The sequence below is a fragment of the Miscanthus floridulus genome, chromosome 8, assembly GCF_019320115.1.
Source record: "Miscanthus floridulus cultivar M001 chromosome 8, ASM1932011v1, whole genome shotgun sequence".
Classification (NCBI taxonomy): Eukaryota; Viridiplantae; Streptophyta; class Magnoliopsida; order Poales; family Poaceae; genus Miscanthus; species Miscanthus floridulus.
In genome coordinates this window covers 24,201,758-24,222,498 of record NC_089587.1, presented here as the reverse complement: position 1 = coordinate 24,222,498, position 20,741 = coordinate 24,201,758, and the positions used below count along the sequence as shown (strand labels likewise).

General features: G+C 54.9%; 1 pseudogene; it reads left to right on the top strand.

The window, feature by feature from the left end:
* Positions 1-20,741, top strand: part of LOC136471370 (uncharacterized) — a 46,000-nt pseudogene that overhangs the window by 3,295 nt on the left and 21,964 nt on the right.

Sequence of the window (20,741 nt, the reverse complement as noted above, 5' to 3'; positions counted from 1 at the left end):
ACCCTAACCCTAACCCTAACCCTGACCCGAAGTGAGTTGAGAAAGAGGGCCGGCGGGACCTACCGTTCTCACCTGCTGGTCGCCACCGTCGGACGTCGGATGGCGTCGCGCAGGAAACAAATGTCGGGCCACTGCACGACGCTGTTTCGTCAGTGCACGGGCCAAGGCTCAGGGCACCGCCCCACGGCCGCTCGACGGCGGCGCGCTCACCCACTAGGGACCGCGCGCTCGACGAGGGGACCCGTGGCGGCGCCGCACTTCTTCTCCGGCGTCTGCTACACTGAGGGCTGACAAAGGAGAAAGGGGAATGGAAAGGGCTAGGGTTTAGGGCGAGCCCCACCGCAGCGCGTGTGGGGACTAGGGTACCGTCGCCCAGATCGCTCGATGGCAGCGCACTCAGCCTAGGGCGAGCCAGCGCACCGGCGAGGGGACCGACGGCGGCGCCACTCCGCTGCTCTTTCTCTTTCGGATGCGGTGTAAAGAGAGAACGGTGAGGAAGAAATAAAATTAGGGTTAGGGCGCAACTCCGCGGCGGGGGGTTTTGATCTCGCGCAAACGACGCCTGGTCGTCGGATCGTGATGGACGGTCGGCGTGCGCTGGACCAGATAGATCCCAGGCGGGCGAGGGAAATCTCGACACAGGCCCAGGTTGCGGCCTGGGTGCGGGGGAGCGCGACGCGAGCGTCCACCGTGGGTCGTTTTTGCTGCTGGGCGGTGGCAGAGCACGGGCGCGCGGGCGAGCTGCGCGCGCTGGCGGATGGGCCGTTGGGTCGATTTCGCTGAGGGCCGCAAAACAATAGTGAAGTTTTGTTTTAGTTTTTAGAACCAAATTTTGATGTTTTTTTTTGTCTAGATTAAATCTCTATCAAAATTTGAACCAACGGGATAATTTTTTAGAGAGTAGACGAACACAGTAAAATACTTCTAAAAAATAGATAATTTATTTTTCATGTTTCCGCTGCAAAGTTTAATGTTGATTATCTTTTAATTAAAGTTGAACCAACGAGAGAATTTAATTTAAAGAGCAGTTACTTTTAGTAAATTATGATTATGTCTATCCTCTAATTAAATTGGAACCGACGAAAAAATTTAAATTAGAGGAGTAGTCCAATTTGTTTATGTTAAATTATGGTATTGTTATTTTTTGACCAACGTTGATGATAACAATATCATAATAAGTTTAAGGTTGAAGTTTAAATCTCTGATAAATTTTACACCAACATGGTCAATTTTTCAGAGAGTAGATAATGACCAAGAAATGCTCCTGAACTAATAGAATGTATTTTATTATCGTGTTTCGCTGCAATGATGTTGATTATCTTCTAATTAAATTCGAACCAACGGGAGAATTTAATTTTGAAGAGTAGTTATATATCTTTCAAGTTAATTTATGAGTTTTATGCATTAATTCTATTTTCTGTCCGATGGTTATGTAGAATTGATGCAGAAGCATCTTGTAAGTTTTATTTTTTAACCGACGAGATCACTCGGCTGCATGCCAACATGCTATAATGCTAGGGTATGTGAATGAAAAAGCTTGAGTCAAGCCAGTTCATGACAGTCTTTTTTGCCAGTTTACTAATTTTCTGATTAAATTAGAATCAATGAGAAGATTTAATTAGAAAATAAAGTATAAGTGAATGTTTTAGTCATTATGACTAAATTTTTTGTTACGGTAATTTGTATATAGATTTATCCTGTATGAGGAAAAGTTTGGCATAGTACTTATGCTAGTCAATCCTGCATGGCGTGAGAAGTTTTGTGATGACTCATATGTTTTTTATCCCGTATAGCGAGAGAAGTTTGAGTAGCTCTTATGCTATCCTAGTATTAACCATGGCACAATAGAAATACACCATCATGGTCAATACTAATCAAAGGACAAGAAAAAATGCAAGCGTGACTTGCCAAAGTATAGTTAATAAAATACCTCGTTGAGTTCTTGAAGTGGAATGAGGAAAGTGTACTCCTATACGGATCAAGAAATAACTTTATTTACATGTCATAATCATGTGAATGAAGTAAGTCATAAGTGTCTCCTCGTTCATAGTTTTCTGAATAGTTCTCGAAATTATGGCAGTATAGTTCATGCCATATTTCGAGGGGAAGAATTGCGAGATGAATTAAGAGTAAGAATTAAGATCAATTACGAAACTACTTGTCGGTGCGAAAAGTGACCAACAAGTAAATATTTGTAGTTTTGATGTGCGTTGTGATCGGATGTGGCCTAGCACTCAATAACACAGAATTTGTACTGGTTCAGGCAACGTGCCCTACGTCCAGTTTCAGTCGGTCGGTGACTTTATTCCTGAGCCCAAGTGCTCGAAGTTTGCTGTGGGGTTACAGACGAGTAGGAATAAGAAGGGAGTGTTAAAGGCTCGATCGGACTCTGAACCGAAGGGCCGAGAGTGACGGGGGCTCTAACATGCGCTAAGTATTGGAGCGTATGCTCTATGTAGCTTTAGAGTTCTAGAGCTATTGAGCTATTCGAGTTCTCAGGTCCTTGAGTGCTCGAATCGTCTAGCTTCTCTCTTTTTTAGGAGAGCTAGAGAGCCAGAGAGCTTTTTAGGAGAGAGCTCATCCCCTTTTATAGTCGAAGGGGATGGCCTTACAAGTCAGAGAAAGAGAGAGAATGTATACGTGTGCTACCTAGTCTTGTTGCCCATGTTGTCGGGTACGAGACGGTCGTCGGCGCCCACAATACTGTTTATATCTAGATGCATGTGGTAGGCTCTACCGTGTTTGCCTGGTTTGGCAAACGTCGGCGCCTACAATGTTGTTTGTGTTCTGACACGCCTAGAAGGTTGCATAGTACCCATTTGGCATGGCCTGGTGGCACCGTCCTATAGGTACGCAGGATATGGCAGGGTATGACAGGATACGATCCTTGGTATTGCGGTTTGACTTAAGCACCTTACCTTATCTGCTCCGCCTGATCTCCGGTCCCTCACCGAGCGGGCGTCCCTGGTCGGTCATTCCTAGTCGGCCCCGACCGTATCGGTCGGGGAAGAGCCACGAGCAGAGGTTCGGCGTATCCCCAATCGAAAAAGGAGGTTGGAGTCGGATTGTGTCCCCACCTTGGCCAGGCCTTCCGGTCAGAGACCGGATCGTTCTTCCAGCCTGTCATTATGTATCTAGGCTAGTCTAGGAGGCGCATGTTGTCGCTACGTCGTCTGTTGGGCCGAGTTTTTGCAGGGAAGTGGATCCATTGGGGACCCTAGGTTTATGAACCCGACAGGAGCCCCCGAGCCCTTTTGGACTTCTATGAAGTCATGAAGGGGTTGTTTACACTCATTTTACGAGCGCACCCAGTGGGTGTAAGATCGTGGGTCGCCGTCGGATGAGACGGAGCACAAACCCGAAGTGTCGTGCGTGATCGAGGGGTCGGGCGAGATGGGGCGCCAACCCAAGCGTCGGGCACAGCCGAGGATGGAGCACCAACCTAAGCGTCGGGCATGGCCGAGGGGTCGGTCTAGTTTCATGCATTGCCCCGTCTGCGGTTTCTGCAACCGGAGGGGTTGAGCTAATGTCGCTTGCCACAATGGCTCGAGTGACGCGCTCGGTGAGCTTAATAATGGGTACGTCCGAGTGGAATCTGGGTCCGTCGTTCGTAACGGGGTCGGCATAGCCCTCATATGGCATACCACTGCTCCTTAACCCGCCTCTCGGCAGGTGCCTGAGCTGTTTTGGAGATCGACTCAGGTGGCCAGCTGGCCTCACCTCGATGGAGATTCTGTCGGCATGGCTCGAGATTAGGATCAAACGAGAAGGTCGAGATGACCCTGTCCGCTTCTGAGCGGACCGGGCGAGGGCCATTGGGGCTCATTTGCGTTTTCTCCCCTGACTCTGTTTGACGCGAGGTGGCCTCGAGCCGTTTGCGGGTCAGCCTTTGAACCTCGATCGGTCGTCGCTCATATCGAATGAGTCGACTACCGCTTTATGACGCAACGCTAAGCGTTGTGTTGCAACAACTACATATGCAATGCTTGGATGTATGGGATGAATGTATGGATGAATGTATGAATGCATGCATGAAAATGGATGATTGAATGGTTATGCACTAGAAAACAAAAAAGGGGGTTTGGTAAGGTTACCTCGATGGCTCGAGTGACGGGTCTAGGGAGCTCCTATCGGATATGTCTGAATGATATCCGTGTCCGTCGTTCGTGACGGGGTCAGCATAACCCGCGTGAGGCATCCCGCTGCTCCTTACCTGTGTCTTGGCAGTCGCCTAAGCCGTTCGATCGAGTCGAGTGACCCGTTGGCCTCTCCTCGATGGAGATTTCATTGGTGGGCCCTTCCAAACCCTACCTGGGAAGACGAAGGATTGTTTGCGTGCGGTTGCATCTTATTTCCCATGCTCGGGTTATGGTAGTGGTGGGACCTACCCAGGCTACGTCCCGCTAACCGGGCGATGTTTCGTCAGGCAGGGCGCGTCCCATCAGCTAGAGCCACGTCCCGCCGCACGCCTTTCCGCATTAAATAGGGGGGAAGGGATAGAATTTTCCTCCCGTTCTTTTGCCTTCCTTCAACCACTACCATTCCTCCTTCCTCCTTTTCACCAAGTTTGTACGTGTGCTGCGACGGTTTTCTAGGAGAGAGGAGGGTAGAGCGAGGGAGAGGAGAACTCACAGATTCATTCATAAATTCGAGGCGTGATGTTGAACTGGAGGCCTTCCAACGTGGATGAGGAGGTGTTGTCCGCCTTCACCAATAAGGGGTTGCTCCCGTCGAAGGAGGTGGCACATTGGAGGGCTCCTGCGCCGAGAGAAGTTGTTCCACAACCCCGGGCTGATGAGGTCATCTCCTTCCACGCCTTCCACAAGTGCGGGCTCACGTATCCCGCGCACTAGTTCCTATGCGAGCTCCAAAACAAGTGGGGCCTGGAGATGCAGCACCTCAATCCGACTAGGGTCCTGCACATCGTCGGCTTTGTCACCGTCTGTGAGGCCTTCCTTAGGATGGAGCCACACGTGGACCTCTTCCGGTGGATCTTTAGTGGGTGAGCCCTGTCCGAGGGGAAGCCGCCTAGAATCATGTCGGTTGTGGGATTTGCCTTGCAGAAGAAGCCGAAGCCATCAGTCCCCTACCCTGCATACCCCCCCTATGACTCCAACCAGGGGTGGAACGGTGAGTGGTTCTACATCAGGAACTCGGCGGAAGCGTCATTCTCGACGTTCATCGGAAAAAGGCCGGAGAGGAGGGAAAGCTGGTCGTGGGGTCCCGTCGGTCGGCAGAACAAGTTGGAGGTTATCAAGACGGAGCTTCAAAGGCTTGTGCAGCATGGCCTCGATGGGTTGTAGGTCTTCCATACCTTCTTCCGCCGTTGGGTCGCCCCGTTGGCGGAAATAACGCGGTCGATGTGGGAATACTCCGGCCTGATGGATCCCGACCGCGCGTCGCCGAAGGAGTTGCCAAACGATGAAGTCTAGAGTCGTCTTGATCGGGTGCTGTAGTTGAGGGATAAAGACTCCCTCGAAGGGATGCCCGGTCCCCTTCATGCTGTGAAGCTATCCAATTTGGTATGCCCCCCCTTTTTGTGACATTTTCCTTCTTGTTTTGATGTTTTGATTGATTCTGAGTTGCCCATTTTAAAGGGACTCACATGCTATAAATCCTAGCCGCATCTTCCAAGAGGGCCAGAAGGTGCAGCTCGGCAAGCTGCCCAAAGGAAGGCGACGCTTGCCAAGAAGAAGAAAGCCAAAAAGGCCCGAAGGAGGTTTGATAAGGAGAAGGAGATCAACCGGCGGGTCCGGGGGGGGGGCGAGAGCTGGAGTGACGTGGAGGCAGAGCTCGAGTCGGAGGAGCCCACAGAGATGGGTGATGACACAAGTGCCTCAGAGGACAAAGGAGTCAGGGGCATTGTTGTGACCTTGGTGGAGCACCATGAGCCCGCGGCTACGTCCGTCGGCGGCCGACGTGATGTGGAGACGCACGGCGACGTTCCTGAGTCGAGGAAGCATGCTGCAAGCGAAGACACCACCCTCGACAAGAGGCAAAGCGGGCGCGGTCACCAAGCCCTTCGAAGGCGTTATCGGCTTCATGCCCCCCTGCTTCAAGTGTGGCGAAGCATGCCGGTCGGTCGGGGGGACGTGATCGTTCCCCTACATCTTTGGGGTCGGCACGTGCGCGTGACCCCCAATAGGGGAACGCCCCACCAGTTGCTCCAGCGGTTTGGCCACGAGCTAGCGGTCATTGCCGTTCGTGGGCCGATCGGGCACCGGCCAGGTCAGCCCCTCCCTCGGCTGATGCGAGGGGGTGCGGGTCACGACCCATGAGTGATCCTTGTCCGGTTGGCTCATCGTCAGCTGGTCGGGGCTTTAGGGCTTTGCCGCTTTCGTCTAGGTATGCATTCATGCTCCTTTTTGTTCTCATAGTTGAGTTTTTGAGTGTGACTAACCTGTGCTTGTTTGACAGCGGCCAGGGGCTGGCAGGACTAGGAATCTCCCCACCTCCCGTGCAAGAAGAGTGGAGAGCCAGCCTACAGCGGGTCGCGATGAGCGGCGGGGGAAGTACATTGGCGGTGGCGTGACCTTCCCTACTGGGGGTTGTGTCTTCCCGGCCAGTCGTGAGAACGGCGGCAGCGACGGTGGCTATGATGGCGGCGATCCCCATGGTGACGGCGAAGGTAGGGTCAGAGGTGACTCTCATGGTCCCTTCCCCAATAGTTGCGGAGGAGGAGAGGAGGGAAACCGGGCTCCCTGCCTCGCCCAGCGGAGGAGTGCATGGTTCGCCCACTTGGTCAGAGCTGGGGGGTCAGGAGGAACCACGGCCAGGCCAGAGGTAGTGCATCCACCGGCGACCCATGGAGTCCTGATAGTGGACATCCCCTTCTTCAACGAGGAAGACACCAGGGTGGAGCCGCCAGCCATGCCGCCGTCCCGAGAGCTAGTGATGATCCGATCATCGCATGATACTACGATGGTTGGATCTTCCAGCTCATCCATCAGGCTGTGACAGTTGACCTATCACACATTACAGAGGTAAGTTCTCTGTGTTTTTGGTGTTGTCCTTGACTCCTTGGCCTTTCAATGGTTGTCTCAGCATGCATGCTTCTTGTCTCACAGGATCTAAAGATGGTGTCAATCCGTAAGTCCCGATTTCTTTAGGAGGAGCATGGTTGGATGGAGTAGGAAGCAACGGCGTCGCGGTGGGTTGACAAGCTCAGGCACCAGCTAGAGTTCGCCTGCCGTGAGTCCCAAGACTAGGCATCCGAGGCAATGGGAGCACGGGCAGTGGAGCTACTGCGGTCGAGCGGGTGACTGCTACCGAGCGGGAACTTGACGCGGTGAAGGTCCACTTGGCGGTGACCGAGGCGGCGCTTGAAAAGTCCTTGGAGGCTCTAGAGGTAGAGCGGAAGGCCCAGTCGGACGCCAAACAAGAAGTGGTTACGCTCCGGGGGCAGATGCTCGGGGTAGAGGAGTTGAACGCTCAACTACTCGATAGGGTGACCCGGCAAGAGGAAAGGCTCTCCATTCTCGAAAGCGCCCACCTTGGTGCATACCTGTTCTGCCCTCGGTTGATGCCTTGATTTTTTTCCTTTCCTTTGCTTCTGAATTTGTTGTCTTTTCTAGAACTGGGTGGAAAGATTGGCTCTCTAGAGCAAGAGCTAGAGACGGTCAAAGTGGTGGTCGATCGGGGCATGGAGGCGCTTGCCTAGTCCCTTGGGGAGCGACACACTCTTGAGGGGGAAATCGACAAGATTCAAAACATCGCGCAGGTGGCCGTCTTCGAGGTGTTGGGGTCTAGAACGAGCACCAGGACGACCGTCGTCCAGCTGGCGATGGTCCCGAATGAAGTTTGGGCGCTCATCTTCGATGACATGTTCTACGGAATGACGGGGGTGCTGACCTCGGTGGTGACCTATCACCTCGATCTAGACTTCGCGGCCATCTGCAGAGGATACACCAATGGGTGGAGCGCAGACAAAATCCATGCGCTGGGGGAGAGTTTGGGGCTACATGCAAAGATGGTTGCTGAGCAGGTCAACGTACATTGGGTGATGGAGGCTCGTCATTCATCCATGGCTGAAGACGTGCGCCAAGAAGATGTCGTCCAACCTGTGGAGGGAGTGGAGACCGGGTCAGAGGCGAACGTCATCCCACCCCCAATAGAGCCGAATGTCATCCCGACCGGAAGCGAGCTGCCTTCATCCTTGTCGACCGTACCGTCAGCCGATGCCGCTGGGAGGCCATATTAGAGTTTAGAGTAGAAATAGTCAGTTCAAGTAAGATATGAGTTCATGGGGGAGCCCCTGTGTGAACAACTTTATATTCGTGAATATTCTAAGTTCATTTTGAGATGAAATCACTCATGAGGGGAAGCTTGTCCCAACCGCCCTTGTTTTTACCCTAGCGTAGCTTTGTTTTTTGTCCTTTCTTTTTGCACCTGCCTGTTAACCTGTAGACTACAACCTTAAGAACTCGAGTGTGGCCCGCGAAGCTTAGCTGCTCATAGCCGTAGGTCGTGGCAGGGTGTGATCGATCGGGAGGTAAAAATGCAAGTTACATAGGGTAATCAAAGGAACAGAATGCCCTTTCGTTTGGGCAAAAAGTATTACTATACAATAGTAAAAGAGGAGGGTGGTATCGTACCCCTATGGAGCCCCCGAGTGACCTAGGCCAAGAGTGCTCAGGCTGGGGTGCTGTAGGAGCAAACGTTGAATGGAAAGAGAACAGTAAGACCGAGTTTTAAGGGAAGAAACAACGTAACTGTTCGATGTTCCATGTGTTGGTGAGAATATTGTTGTTGTCATCCTTTAGCCGGTAGGCGCCCAGCCGGATCACCTCGGTCGCCGTGTAGGGTCCTTCCCATGGTGAAGAGAGTTTATGTTTCTCTTTGGTTGATTGGGTCATTCGGAGTACAAGGTAACCGACCTCGAGGATCCTTCCACTAATTTTTCTTTCATGGTACCTACGAAGAGTTTGCTGGAAACGAGCGGAGTGGATGACGGTTGTCTCATGAGCCTCCTCGAGCAGGTCGACCAAATCCTGCTGAGCCTCCATGGCTCGGTCTTGGTCGAAGGCCTTTACTCTCGGGGCACCGTGATCGAGGTCAGAGGGCAGCACTGCTTCGGCTTCGTATGCAAGGATGAAAGAGGTAAACCCTGTGGACTGATTTAGCATCGTTCTTAGGCTTTAGAGGATCACTGTAACCTCTGCAACCCATCACCCAGCATACTTCTTGAGTCGGTCGAAGATACGGGGCTTGAGTCCTTAGAGGACCATGCCATTTGCCCGCTCGACCTGACCATTGGTACGCGGGTGCCCGACCGAGGCCCAACCGATCCTGATGTTGTATCTGTCATAGAAGTCTAGGAACTTCTTCCCGGTGAAGTTTGTTCCATGGTCGGTGATGATATAGTTTAGAACACCATACCGATAGATGATGTCGAGGAAGAACTTGACTACCTCTTCCGAGCGGATATTGGTGATGGGCTTTGCCTCTATCCACTTGGTGAATTTATCCATTGCTATGAGCAGGTGAGTGAAGCCGCTCGAGGCTTTTTGAGGGGTCCAACCATGTCGAGGCCCCAGAGCACAAATGGCCAGGTGATGGGGGATGGTCTGAAGCTCCTGTGCCGGCAGATGAGTTTGCCGAGCATAGAACTGGTATCCTTCTCACATGTGGACAACCTCCTCTGCATCTCACAGCATAGTGGGCCAGGAAAAACATTGGCGAAAGGCTTTCCTGACTAGCGACCTCGGGGCCACGTGATGTCCGTAGATTCTAGCATGGACCTCGAGGAGGAGCTGTTTCCCTTGGTCAATAGGGATGCACTTCATGAGTACTCCCAACGGTCTTCACTTGTAAAGTTCATCACCGATGGCGACGAACGTCTTGACGCATCGAGTGATTCGTTGTGCTTCCGTCCTTTCCGGTGGGAGAACCTCCTCGAGGAGGTAGGCGAGTAGTGGTGCTCTCCATTCAGCCTGATCGAGTGCCACCATAGCGACGTCGGCGGGCGACGTTGTCATGGAGGCTCCAAGGTCAAAGCCCCGAGCGCTTGGTCGGGGTTGAGGCACGTCGAGAGGTCGGCTCGTTGTAGTCTGGGGCTGTTAGAGCCGATGGATTCTCGAGCTCCGAGAGTCGGTGGAGTTGATGACGGCCATGGTGTGCTCATAATGCTCGTAGTCGCACGTGTAGGCATGCGAAAAGGTGATACCCACGGTGATGATATCGTTCAGTCCTGGCATCTTCAACTTGAGGTAGGTGTAGTTGGGGATCGCCTTGAACTTGGCGTAGCATGGCCCCCCAAGATGGCATGGTAGGACCCTAGAAAGTCCACCTCCTCGAAGGTGAGGACCTCCGAGTGGAAGTTGGCTCGATCACCAAACATGACGGGCAGGTCGATCTGCCCAAGTGGGTACGCCTGCATCCCTGGGACCACACCATGGAAGGGAGAACTCACTGGGTGGAGCTCCGATCAGGGGATACGCATGGCGTAGAGGGTGCCTCCGTCCATCAGCACCTTGGTGAGACGCTTCTTATGGATGATGGGGTCAATGACGAGCGGGTAGCGACCCGATCGGGCGACATGGGAAGGATGGTCTCTCTGATCAAAAGTGACCGGGGAGTCCGACCAGCTAAGGAAAGAGGGGATAGCTAACTCGGTGGCACATGCCTCTTTGTAGCGTACCTTGTGCTGGCGCTTGGAGTGGATGGCATCGGATCCTCCAAAGATCATGTGGCATTCCTCGGGGTCGGGGAAGCCATCATCATCCTTGCCCGTTGTGCCTCCTTTGTTGGCCGCCTCCTCCTTGCCCTTCCCTTCCTTTGGCTTGCCGACCTATTGTAGAAAGCGCTTGAGGAGCTCACAGTCCTTGTAGAGGTGCTTAACGGGGTAGGCGTGGTTGGTGCATGGACTCTCCATGAGCTTGTCGAAGTGGTCGGGCTGGCCCTGCTGGGGCTGCTTGCCCGCACGATTGGTTGCAGTAACCAAAGCTGGGTTGGTCGGTCGGCGCCGATCCTTCTTATTCTTCTTGCCCTTTTGCACGGAGGGGCCCTCGCCTTGGTCCTCACATTTGGCCTTGCCCCTGTCCCAACCACTGCTAAAGACCGCCCTGACCGCCTCCTCATGGAGGCATGGTTTGTGGCGATGTCGAGCAGGTCACAGGTGGTACGGGGCTTCAGATAGCCGAGCTTGTGGATCAAGGACTCATAGGTTGTCCTAGAGAGGAACGCGCTGATGACGCCCGCGTCGACAACATCTGCAAGGGAGTTGCACCGCTTTGAGAACCTACGGATGTAATCCCGTAGGGACTCGTTAGGCTCTTGTTGGCAGCTCTTGAGGTCCCAGGAATTCCTAGGACAGACATATGTCCCCTAGAAATTTCCGACGAAGACCCTCTTGAGATCCGCCCTGTCATGGATGTTGTCGGGCGAGAGAAATTCAAGCCATGCTTGAACATGCTCCCCCACGCAGATGGGGAGATACTGAATGATGAAATGGTCATCATCCACTCCTTAAGCTCAGCAAGCGAGCCAAAAGTCTTTGAGCCATATACCGGGGTTCATTTCCCTGGTGTATCTGGCAATGTTGGTGGGTGGTCAGAAGCGCTACGGGAACGGCGCTCTCTGGATGCGACGACCAAAGGCCCATGGCCCCGGGCCATCTGGGCTAGGCTCTGGTCGTTTGGTCGGCCACCATGCCTGGGATATGTGTCGCCGCACTACTCGATGGTCAGGTCGAGGCCCGTGTCACCTGCTCTTGCCGCCACTTGATGGACGTCATCATCATAATGGTTCGGCCCGAGCTGTTTGCACACAGGTGGTCTATGTGGAGCTGGCGCTGAGTCAGGCTATGGTACAGCCGCGGCCTCCTACCCCACGCCCAGCAACTATAGTGGTGAGTGGATGGAGTGATTCGACTGGTGTAGCCCCATTCCCTCGGTGGGGCAAGAGGCCACAAGCCGGTGTCGCGACGCGGAGCTCTTCGCCTGTTGAACGGCGGTGGTTTCCACCAGCGCCCGAAGGTTTCGATGGATTGCCTATTCCTGGGGGTCCACAGGCTCGAGAAGGCCGCGTAGAAGCATCACTGCAGCAGCGATGTTCTGGCTAGCCCGAGCAAACTGTGGGGGATCGTTCCCTCCATCTAGGATATTACGCTAGACCTAGCGGGCGTGACCCTGAGCGCCGCTCACCGTGTTACGCGCATGTGGCGCAGCGTGCTGCACCGAGCACGCTAGCGCAGGTGGCGGCTGACTCCGCTGCCTTTGTTGTAACTCCTCGCTATGCTCCTATGCACGCGCGAGGGCCTTCGCACGAGGGTCCGGAGGGGTGTGAGTCTGCAGAGATTCTGCTACCACCGGTGGCTGTCCTGGGGTGTCCGCCATAGCGCACTCCTGGGACAGAGGGTGGATAGGTGCCCCGACGTCGTCGATGCTGGAGTCATCGCTTTCGACCTTGTCATCTACAAGGTCATGAAAGGAGGTGGGAGCATAGCCCGCCATCCCCACGAATTCAAATGTGAGAGGGGGCGGCATCAGAATCCTTTGGAGCCCCCTCGCATACGCGACCCTAGGGGACGCAAAGCCGTAGGGGAACCAGTCACACGGCGGTCGCAGTGGGGACAACGGGGTCCCTCCGTTGAGTCGATGGAATGTGTTAAATAATGAGTAAAGAACAGCATATACGTTACTCACTGTGGAGTTTGAGCCCAGCATGGGCTCGAGGTAAAGCGCGAGGGTTTCGACATTGAGGTTGTTAGGTGTCCCAGGGCCGATGGAGGGCGCTCCTCCTCCGGTGGACGCCGGGATGAGCGCCTCCTCGTAGAGGCGGAGTACGCCAAGCCGGTTAGCGACGAAGTCTAGACTCCCGAAGAGGAAGGTCTAGAGTGGCACAAAGACGGGAGGAATCCACATCCCAACAGGTGGGAGCATGGAGAACTCTAGTGAGCCAAAGCAAATCGTATCACTCGAGCCCACCATGATAAAGATGGTGGAAAGGTGGGCCATCCGATGACTAAAAACATGAACGCACGGCGTCCTCCCCTCGGACAATGCCAATTGTCGGTGCGAAAAGTGACCAACAAGTAAATATTTGTAGTTTTGCCGTGCGTTGTGATCGGATGTGGCCTAGCACTCAATGACACAGGATTTATACTGGTTCAGGCAATGTGCCCTACATCTAGTTTTAGTCGATCGGTGATTTTATTCCTGAGCCTAGGTGCTCAAAGTTTATTGTGTGGTTACAAATGAGTAGGAATAAGAAAGGGGTGTTAAAGGCCTGATCAGACTCTGAACCGAAGGGCTGAGAGTGACGGGGGCTCTAACATGCGCTAAGTATTGGAGCATATGCTCTGTGTAGCTTTAGAGTTCTAGAGCTATTGAGCTATTCAAGTTCTCAGGTCCTCGAGTGCTCGAATCGTCCAGCTTCTCTTTTTTTAGGAGAGCTAGAGAGCTTTTTAGGAAAGAGCTCATCCCCTTTTATAGTCGAAGAGGATGGCCTTATAAATCAGAGAAAGAGAGAGAATGTATACGTGTGCTACCTAGTCTTGTTACCCACGCTGTCGGGTACAAGACGGTCGTCGGTGCCCACAATACTGTTTATGTCCAGATGCATGTGGCAGGCTCTACCATGTTCGCCTGGTATGGCAAACGTCGGTGCCTATAATACTGTTTATGTTCTGACACACCTGGAAGGTTGCATAGTGCCCATCTGGCATGGCCTGGTGGCACAGTCCTGTAGGTGCACAGGGTATGGCAGGGTATGGTCCTCGGTATTGCGGTTTGACTTGAGCGCCTTACCATATCTGGTCTGCCTGATCCTCGGGCCCTCACCAAGCAAGCGTCCCCGAACGGTCGGGGAACAGCCGCGTGCAGAGGTCTGGCGTATCCCTGTTCAGAAAAGGAGGTTGGAGTCAGACCGTGTCCCCACCTTGGCCAGGCCTTTCGGTCGGGGACCGGATCGTTCTCCTAGCCTGTCATTATGTATCTAGGCTAGGCCGAGAGGCGCGCGTTGTCGCTACGCCGTCTACTGGGCTGAGTTTTTGTAGGGAAGCGGGTCCATTGGGGACCCTGGGTTTATGAACCCAACACTACTCTTCATTAAGAGTGAGATAAAGATGTTGATGAATGTGTACTCTTGATTAAGAGTGAGATACAGATTTTGTAAAAAACTAAGTGAGATAAAGATTTTGATGAATGTGACCGCCGGTCATAACAATGATACCCCTAAGCAGAGAAACAGCTAAATTCCTGGTTTTTTTAAGTTCCAAGAGGAAGATAGTGTAGTCACCATTAAAGATATTAAAGCGGTGCTTAAAGCGCCATATAATGCTGTCGGTGTTTCGTACAAGCACCGGCAAGTAAATTTATAGTAATGCGCGTTAGGCTCGGATGGTGCGCTAAAGGACACAAGATTTATACTGGTTCGGGCGGAACATCCCTACGTCCAGTTTGCTGCTGCTTGTGTTATTAGCACCGTGAACGGTCTGTAGTAAGGGGTACAAACGATCGAGAGAGGGAGGGGTCCCAAGTCTCTGATGGAAGGGTTGAAAGGTGGTCAAGAGCTTCGTAGCCGCTTGACTGTGCGTATGAGTGCGTTTTCTTGTTCGGTCTTATTTTTCGGGGTCCCCCCTGATGGAGGAAGCACAACCCCCTTTATAGATGAAGGGGCTGGCTTTACAAGGGCGAGGGCTCTAGGACGCGTACTCTACTTAGTCTTGTGGCTCACGTCTACCCGGTCAGGTCCTTGATTCTGATGAGTGCGAAGGAAGATAAGTGTTTACAATGTTGTCGATGTCTCTGTAGGATGTCAGGTTAGTTGCAGAATGCTGCCCTACGTAGGGTATGGGCTGTAGTACAGTGGTTTTGACTTATGAGCCTCCTCCAGCCTTGCTCCGCACGCCTTCTGGTTCCCATGAGTCCTCGTTGGAGGAACGCGGGGTCGGGGTCCGCTGTAGCGCCGTGGCTAAGGCCTTCTGACTGGGTGGACCTGAGGGGTCGGGAAGCGGGCACCGCTCCCTCGGGTCCACAGCGTGGTGACGGAATATCCGTCGTTCGTGGAGATAGCAAATCCCCTCCTGGAGCATAGCGGTTGTCGTATATCTTCGTCGGGTTCCATGTCCCAGAGCTGAAGGCGGCGCCTACAACTCTACAGGGCGAGGTGCACGCACCTGTAATGCCTTTTGGGTTCTGCGGCGCCCGGAAGGGTCTAAAGCATCAGTCCTGTCGTTCCCTGGCAGTACTTTTCCTGCCAGGGCGCAGGGTATGGTCCTTGGAGCCATGGTTGACCCGAACGTCTTGTCTCGTATTGTACCCATCATCATGAGGGACAGATATCGATCAGGGCGAGGCTCGTTCTTGGCCGTCGGGTGAGATGGAGACCAATCCCTATCTCTTGGGTGAGACCAACCCCACCCCTCCGGGATCGGGCGAGGTGGAATACATCCCTCAGCCCTCGGGCGAGACCGAGCCCGCCCTAAAGGCGTCGGGCGAGACGGAGATTAGCCTTGAGCCTTTGGGCGAGGTAGGGTTATCCCACAAAGGCGTCGGGTGAGGCTGACCCCGCCCCTCCGGGATCGGGCGAGGCGGAATCCATCCCTCAGCCCTCGGGCGAGACCGAGCCCGCCCTAAAGGCGTTGGGCGAGACGGAGTTTATCCCTTGGCCCTTGGGCGAGACCGAGCCCGTCCCAAAGGTGTCGGGCGAGGCGGAACCGAACTCCTGTCACTCGAACAAGGGATGACACGGCGCCCTTATGCGTCCGGAAGTTTTTCACGTTCGGTGGTTATTGGTTCCACCTTCTGGGGTACCCTGGTATTAGGTCCCCGACAGTAGCCCCCGAGCCTCTAGGTGATTCGAGTAGAACCGCCTGGAGGGTGTTTTTGATTTCGCCGAAGTTACTTTGCCGGAGGGTGCGCGCGAGCGCACCCGATGGGTGTAGCCCTCGAGCCCCCGGGTGATTCGAGTAGAGTCGCCCGAGGGGTTGTATCGGCCCCTTCGCGGGTAAGGCTGAAGGACTTAGTTTTTTATCAACTGGATGTTTTTCCGAGTGGGTCGTGGCGTCCCGTTCGCTGGGAACTGATTCGGGGCTGTCCTAACTGGTGCTTCTGCCCTTGATTGCGGATCATTCGTGGATCCTTTCTTAGTTGGGCCGGCTGGCGAGCTTCTGGGCCCTAGGTGGGCCAAAGAGAAAAGAACAGGCCTTTGTGGCTTGCGTTTCCCTGGTGGGTAGAGAGTCCGGATTCGCTTAGGGAAGGCGAACCGTCCGCCGAGATTTTTTGGGGTGAGAGGATAGGGACTGCGGGCGCGTGTCCCGCGACGTGACGCGGTGGCGCGCGTGTCAGGCCTGGAGATCGAGGAGGGTTCCGTATTTTGCTCCCCTGCCTTTGCGTCCTGAAACATCCACTGCCAATCGTCCCAGCCTCTCGCGCCCGCATCGCCACCGTTGACCGGCCTGCGTTCGTGTTCCAGCCGCCGTCAAGCTCGCGCCTGCCCTTCCCCCCTACTGCTTTAATGGAGTTGTGGGGCAGATCAAGCATCACCTCCCGGCATCTGGAGGGCCTCGTCCGCCGTGGCCTTCTCCGCCCACTGTTCGCTGTCCAGGAGTGGTTGCTTCCTGGCGACGAGGGTGAGCCGGTGCCGCCTGAAGGGTATGTCGTCTCTTTTGCCATCTTCCATGAGCGGGGATTCGGGGTACCTGCGCATAGATTCCTTCGGGGGCTGTTGGATTACTATGAGGTAGAGCTACAGCATCTAACTCCCAATGGGATTCAGCATATGGCAGCGTTTGTTGCCCTGTGCGAGGGTTTCATGGGGATCGATCCCCGTTTTGATCTGTGGCGGTATTTCTTTAACATTAGTCTGTCAAAGAGGAAGATTGGGGGGAAGGATGTGAACGCGCCGATGGGATGTGCCAGCATTCATCTGCGCCATACCCGGTCGAAGGGTTACCCATACATGCGTCTGGCGACATCCAACAAGGGATGGCACTCGCAGTGGTTTTATGTTAGGGATGATGCGAGTGCCACCCTACCGAAGTATACTGGGCGTCTTATTGTGGACGTTCCGGAGTCGTGGGGCTGGGGCGTCCAGTCCAAAGACAAGAAACACATCACCGACCTTCTGTCCGCCCTCCAAGCCCTGAAGGGCCGGGGTGTAAAGGGGACAGGGATCATCGGTACCTACCATGCTAGGAGGGTGGCGCCCCTGATGGCGCGTGTGCTTCCCTTGCATCGGATGATGCCCGGGATATCGTTCGAGGGGACGGTGCTTGTTGACGAGGCGCTCCCTTACTCGGAAGTGGCGCAGCGTATCAAGGAGGCGACGGAGCCGACGAAGGATTCTGCGGGCAGAGTCCTCGACATTGTGTATCCGGTGCCCGGACACCCCCCAATGCGGCCGGAGCCTGGGTTCTTTGAATTCGTAAGCCTTCCTCTCCCATGCTCTTTTCTTTTTTCCTGGAATTCCATTTTTTTTAACACTTGCTTTATGACGTTGGGACCAGCCGAGGGTGCTGGTCTTTAAGGACAGCCCGGTTCCACTGCCGAAGGACAAGGTCGTGGCGGCGGCAAATCGACTCGCGGCCGAGCGGGACAAGAAAGCAAGGGAAGAGATGAAGAAGGCGAAACGACTGAAGTAGGAGGCACGGGATCGGAGAGAGGACATGAGCAGTGAGGACGACGACGATGACGATGATGATGATGACGACGACGAGGTAGCCATCGGCGTGGATTGGGGCGTCCTAGAGGACGAGGACATGCTGACGAGTGGCCACCCATCCGTGCAGGGGCCCTTCCCTTTCCACGCGGAGGGAAGTAGATCGATGAGGTCAGTGGAGGCCGGTGAGTCCACCGCTTCGCACGGCGTGCCGGCCGAGGACCGGTGGATGGGGGAGGGCGGGCCTGCCGCCGCCATCCCTGAGGCGACGATGGAGGGGAGCAGCTCCGGTGCCGCACCCCGTGAGACGATGGAGGGGGACGGCTCTGGTGCCGCGCCCGACGAGATAATGGAGGGGAGCGACTCCGGTGCCGTGCCCGATGAGATGAACCCCCCTGCCCCGGAGCAGGGGGCGGGCATGAAACGGTCCCGCCCAGATGAGTCAGGGCAGGGATCTAGGGATCCATCCCCGAAACGCTTCCGCCGGCCGAGGACGTCAACGTAAGCTGTTGATTCCTCTGTTTTCATCCTTTTTCCATTTTTATTTTGACTTAATGGTTATTAGCTTTGTGCAGGTTCTTGCGGACGAGTCACCCCCTGGGGCTGGCGCCCAAGAAGAGTCTCGCCCTTCAAGCGGGATAGACGGCGTCGCCTGGAGTCACCCCTGTTTCGGGCAGGAGTGGTGCCGACGTCGGGGCCGCGTTGGCCGAACCGACGGTGCCCATGGTGGCTCCCACGCCCGCGGAGGTTACTGAGTGAGCGGCCTCCTCCGTGGCGGACGTGGAACAGCCGGCCGAGGGCCGCATACCGCCGGTGGTGGTGGTCGTGACCGCGCCAAGCCAGGATCAGCCGGGCGCGGTCGTTGTGGCGCCCGAGGGCATAGTGCAATCCGCGCCACCAGGGGCCCAGGTGGATCCACCCGTGGCACTCGAAGCGGCCCAGACGGAGGAGGGTCCAGCCGGAGGGTCCTCGAGTGCGGCGGTGGTGCCGCACAGGGTCAGGAGGGAGCCGCCACCGGCCCCTTTGTCGGGAGGAAGCCGCTCCCCTGCGCGGGGGGAGCCGCCGCTCCAGTGGATGGCCGCTCAGGACCCGACGTCGGCTCTTTTCTCGCTCGATGATCATTTCGAGAGCATGGAGCGGGAGGGTCTTGACATCGGGATCTCGACCATGCTGAACGCCCTGGACTAGGCCAGAGGAGCCCTCCGTGAGATCGTTATCCCTACCACTCAGGTATTTTCTGGGCTTTCTTATTTCTTCGTATGTTTTTGTGTTTTCGCATTTCTGATACCAGTCTTCTTCCTCTTCAGGTTCTTGTTGCTCGTAGCCGGAATAAATCCCAATTCCTCCGCGAGCAGAAGGCGGAGTGGGATCGCCTCTCCGAGGAGGCCTGGCTGCGAGCAGACATGGCTGCCCAGCTTGCTACCGCCCAGGAGCGGGAGGCCCAGGCGCGTCAGGACACGGAGGAGGCCCACGGGATGTTCGAGGATTTGTCGGCGAGGTCCAAGCTGGACGGGGAGGAGATTGTCAGGCTCCAAAAGGAGCGAGACGAGCTGCTGCAGAGGAATGCCGCGGCCAATGAGAAGGCCGGCGAAGTCCTGAAGGAGCTGGAGATGGAGCGGGACCTCCGGCGGAAGGCCGAGAGTAGGGCCGCGGCCCTTCAGCAGAAGGTGGACGAGGACGTCGAGGTGGTCCGCTCTCTCCGGGCGGAACTTGGTGACGCGGTGAAAGGAAGGTTGAGTGCTAAGAACGTCTCCATCAAGCTGGAAAAAGAGGCTGCCTATACGCGAAGGGCCCTTCAGGCTGAGAGCGATGAGCACGATCTTCTACAAGCTGCGGTCGGGGTGGTCCTCAACGCCCTGAATGTGACGGAGCCGGTGGAGACCAGCCCGCTCGCGGCTCGTGTCGCAGGTATCACGGCTCGGGTGGGCCAACTTGAGGAGAGTGCCTTTCACGCCGGGATTACCCAGGCCTTCACCGTCGCCCACGCCCATTACGAGAAGGAAATAAACCTGAAGGTGATGAGCGAAGGCTTTCCGTCCACCTACGAGGATGAAGAGCTGGAGGAAATGGAGAAGATGGTCGCTCCCCTTGCGAAGAACCTGGCAGACAGTCTGAAAGAGATGGTTCTCCCTCCGTGGGAGTAATTAGTCGAACGATTTTGAGAACAACTTATATGTAATATGTGGACAAGTGTCAGTATTTTTCGAGTCTGGACGCTTTTCGTGATTTTGCGTCGTAATTTCGTTTTGTTTGAATTTTTTACGATCTTACCGATCTGTTCCCCTGAATTATACCGCTGGTTATAATGCGAGGAGACTGTTCTGATAGAAAGAAAGAAGGTAGCCGTACCTTAACCAGCCCCCGAGTAAGGTCCGACCCCCCGCATTTGCTGGGGTCGGGGGTTACTGGAGATCGGAACTGTGGTTTTGGTGACAGGGTTGACGAGGTCCATGGATGTCATCGCAATATTCCCCGCCCTGTCTTCCAACAGAAATCCCCAACTGGGGACTCTATGGGCTCGGCAAGGTGGGGCCTTCGAACCTGTGTCCCTGTATTGTTTGGCTCAAGCCCCTGAGCCTTGTTAGGGTCTAATAGGGGTCGGCCGTTATTTGCGTGTTACCCCATCCTCGGTTTTCGCAATCGGAGGGGCTGAGTGAACGACACTTGCCTCGACGGTTTGAGTGTCGCGCTCAACGAGCTCACTAACGGGTACGTTCGTGTGGAATCTGGGTCCATCATTTGCTGATGGGGTCGGCAGAGCCCTCTGGTGGCACTCCACAACTTCTTAACCCGCCTCCCGGCAGATGCCTGAGTCGTTCGATAAGCTCAGGGGGCCCGATGGCCTCTCCTCGATGGAGATTCTATGGGTTTGGCTCGGGGTTAGAATCAAACGAAAGAAGGTCGAGACGTCCCTGTTCGCTTCTGAGCGGGGTCAGGCAAGGCCACTGGGGCTTGTCTCGGTTATCTCTCCCTGGCTCTGTTCGGCGTGAGGCGGCCTCGAGCCCTTCGCGGGCCGACCTTCGAACCTCGGCCTACGGTCGCCTATATCGAATGAGGCGACAGCCGTTTCGTGGTGCGACACGAATCGTTGGGATGCAATGTTTCGCATATGTAATGTTTTGAATGCAAAATTTAATCGA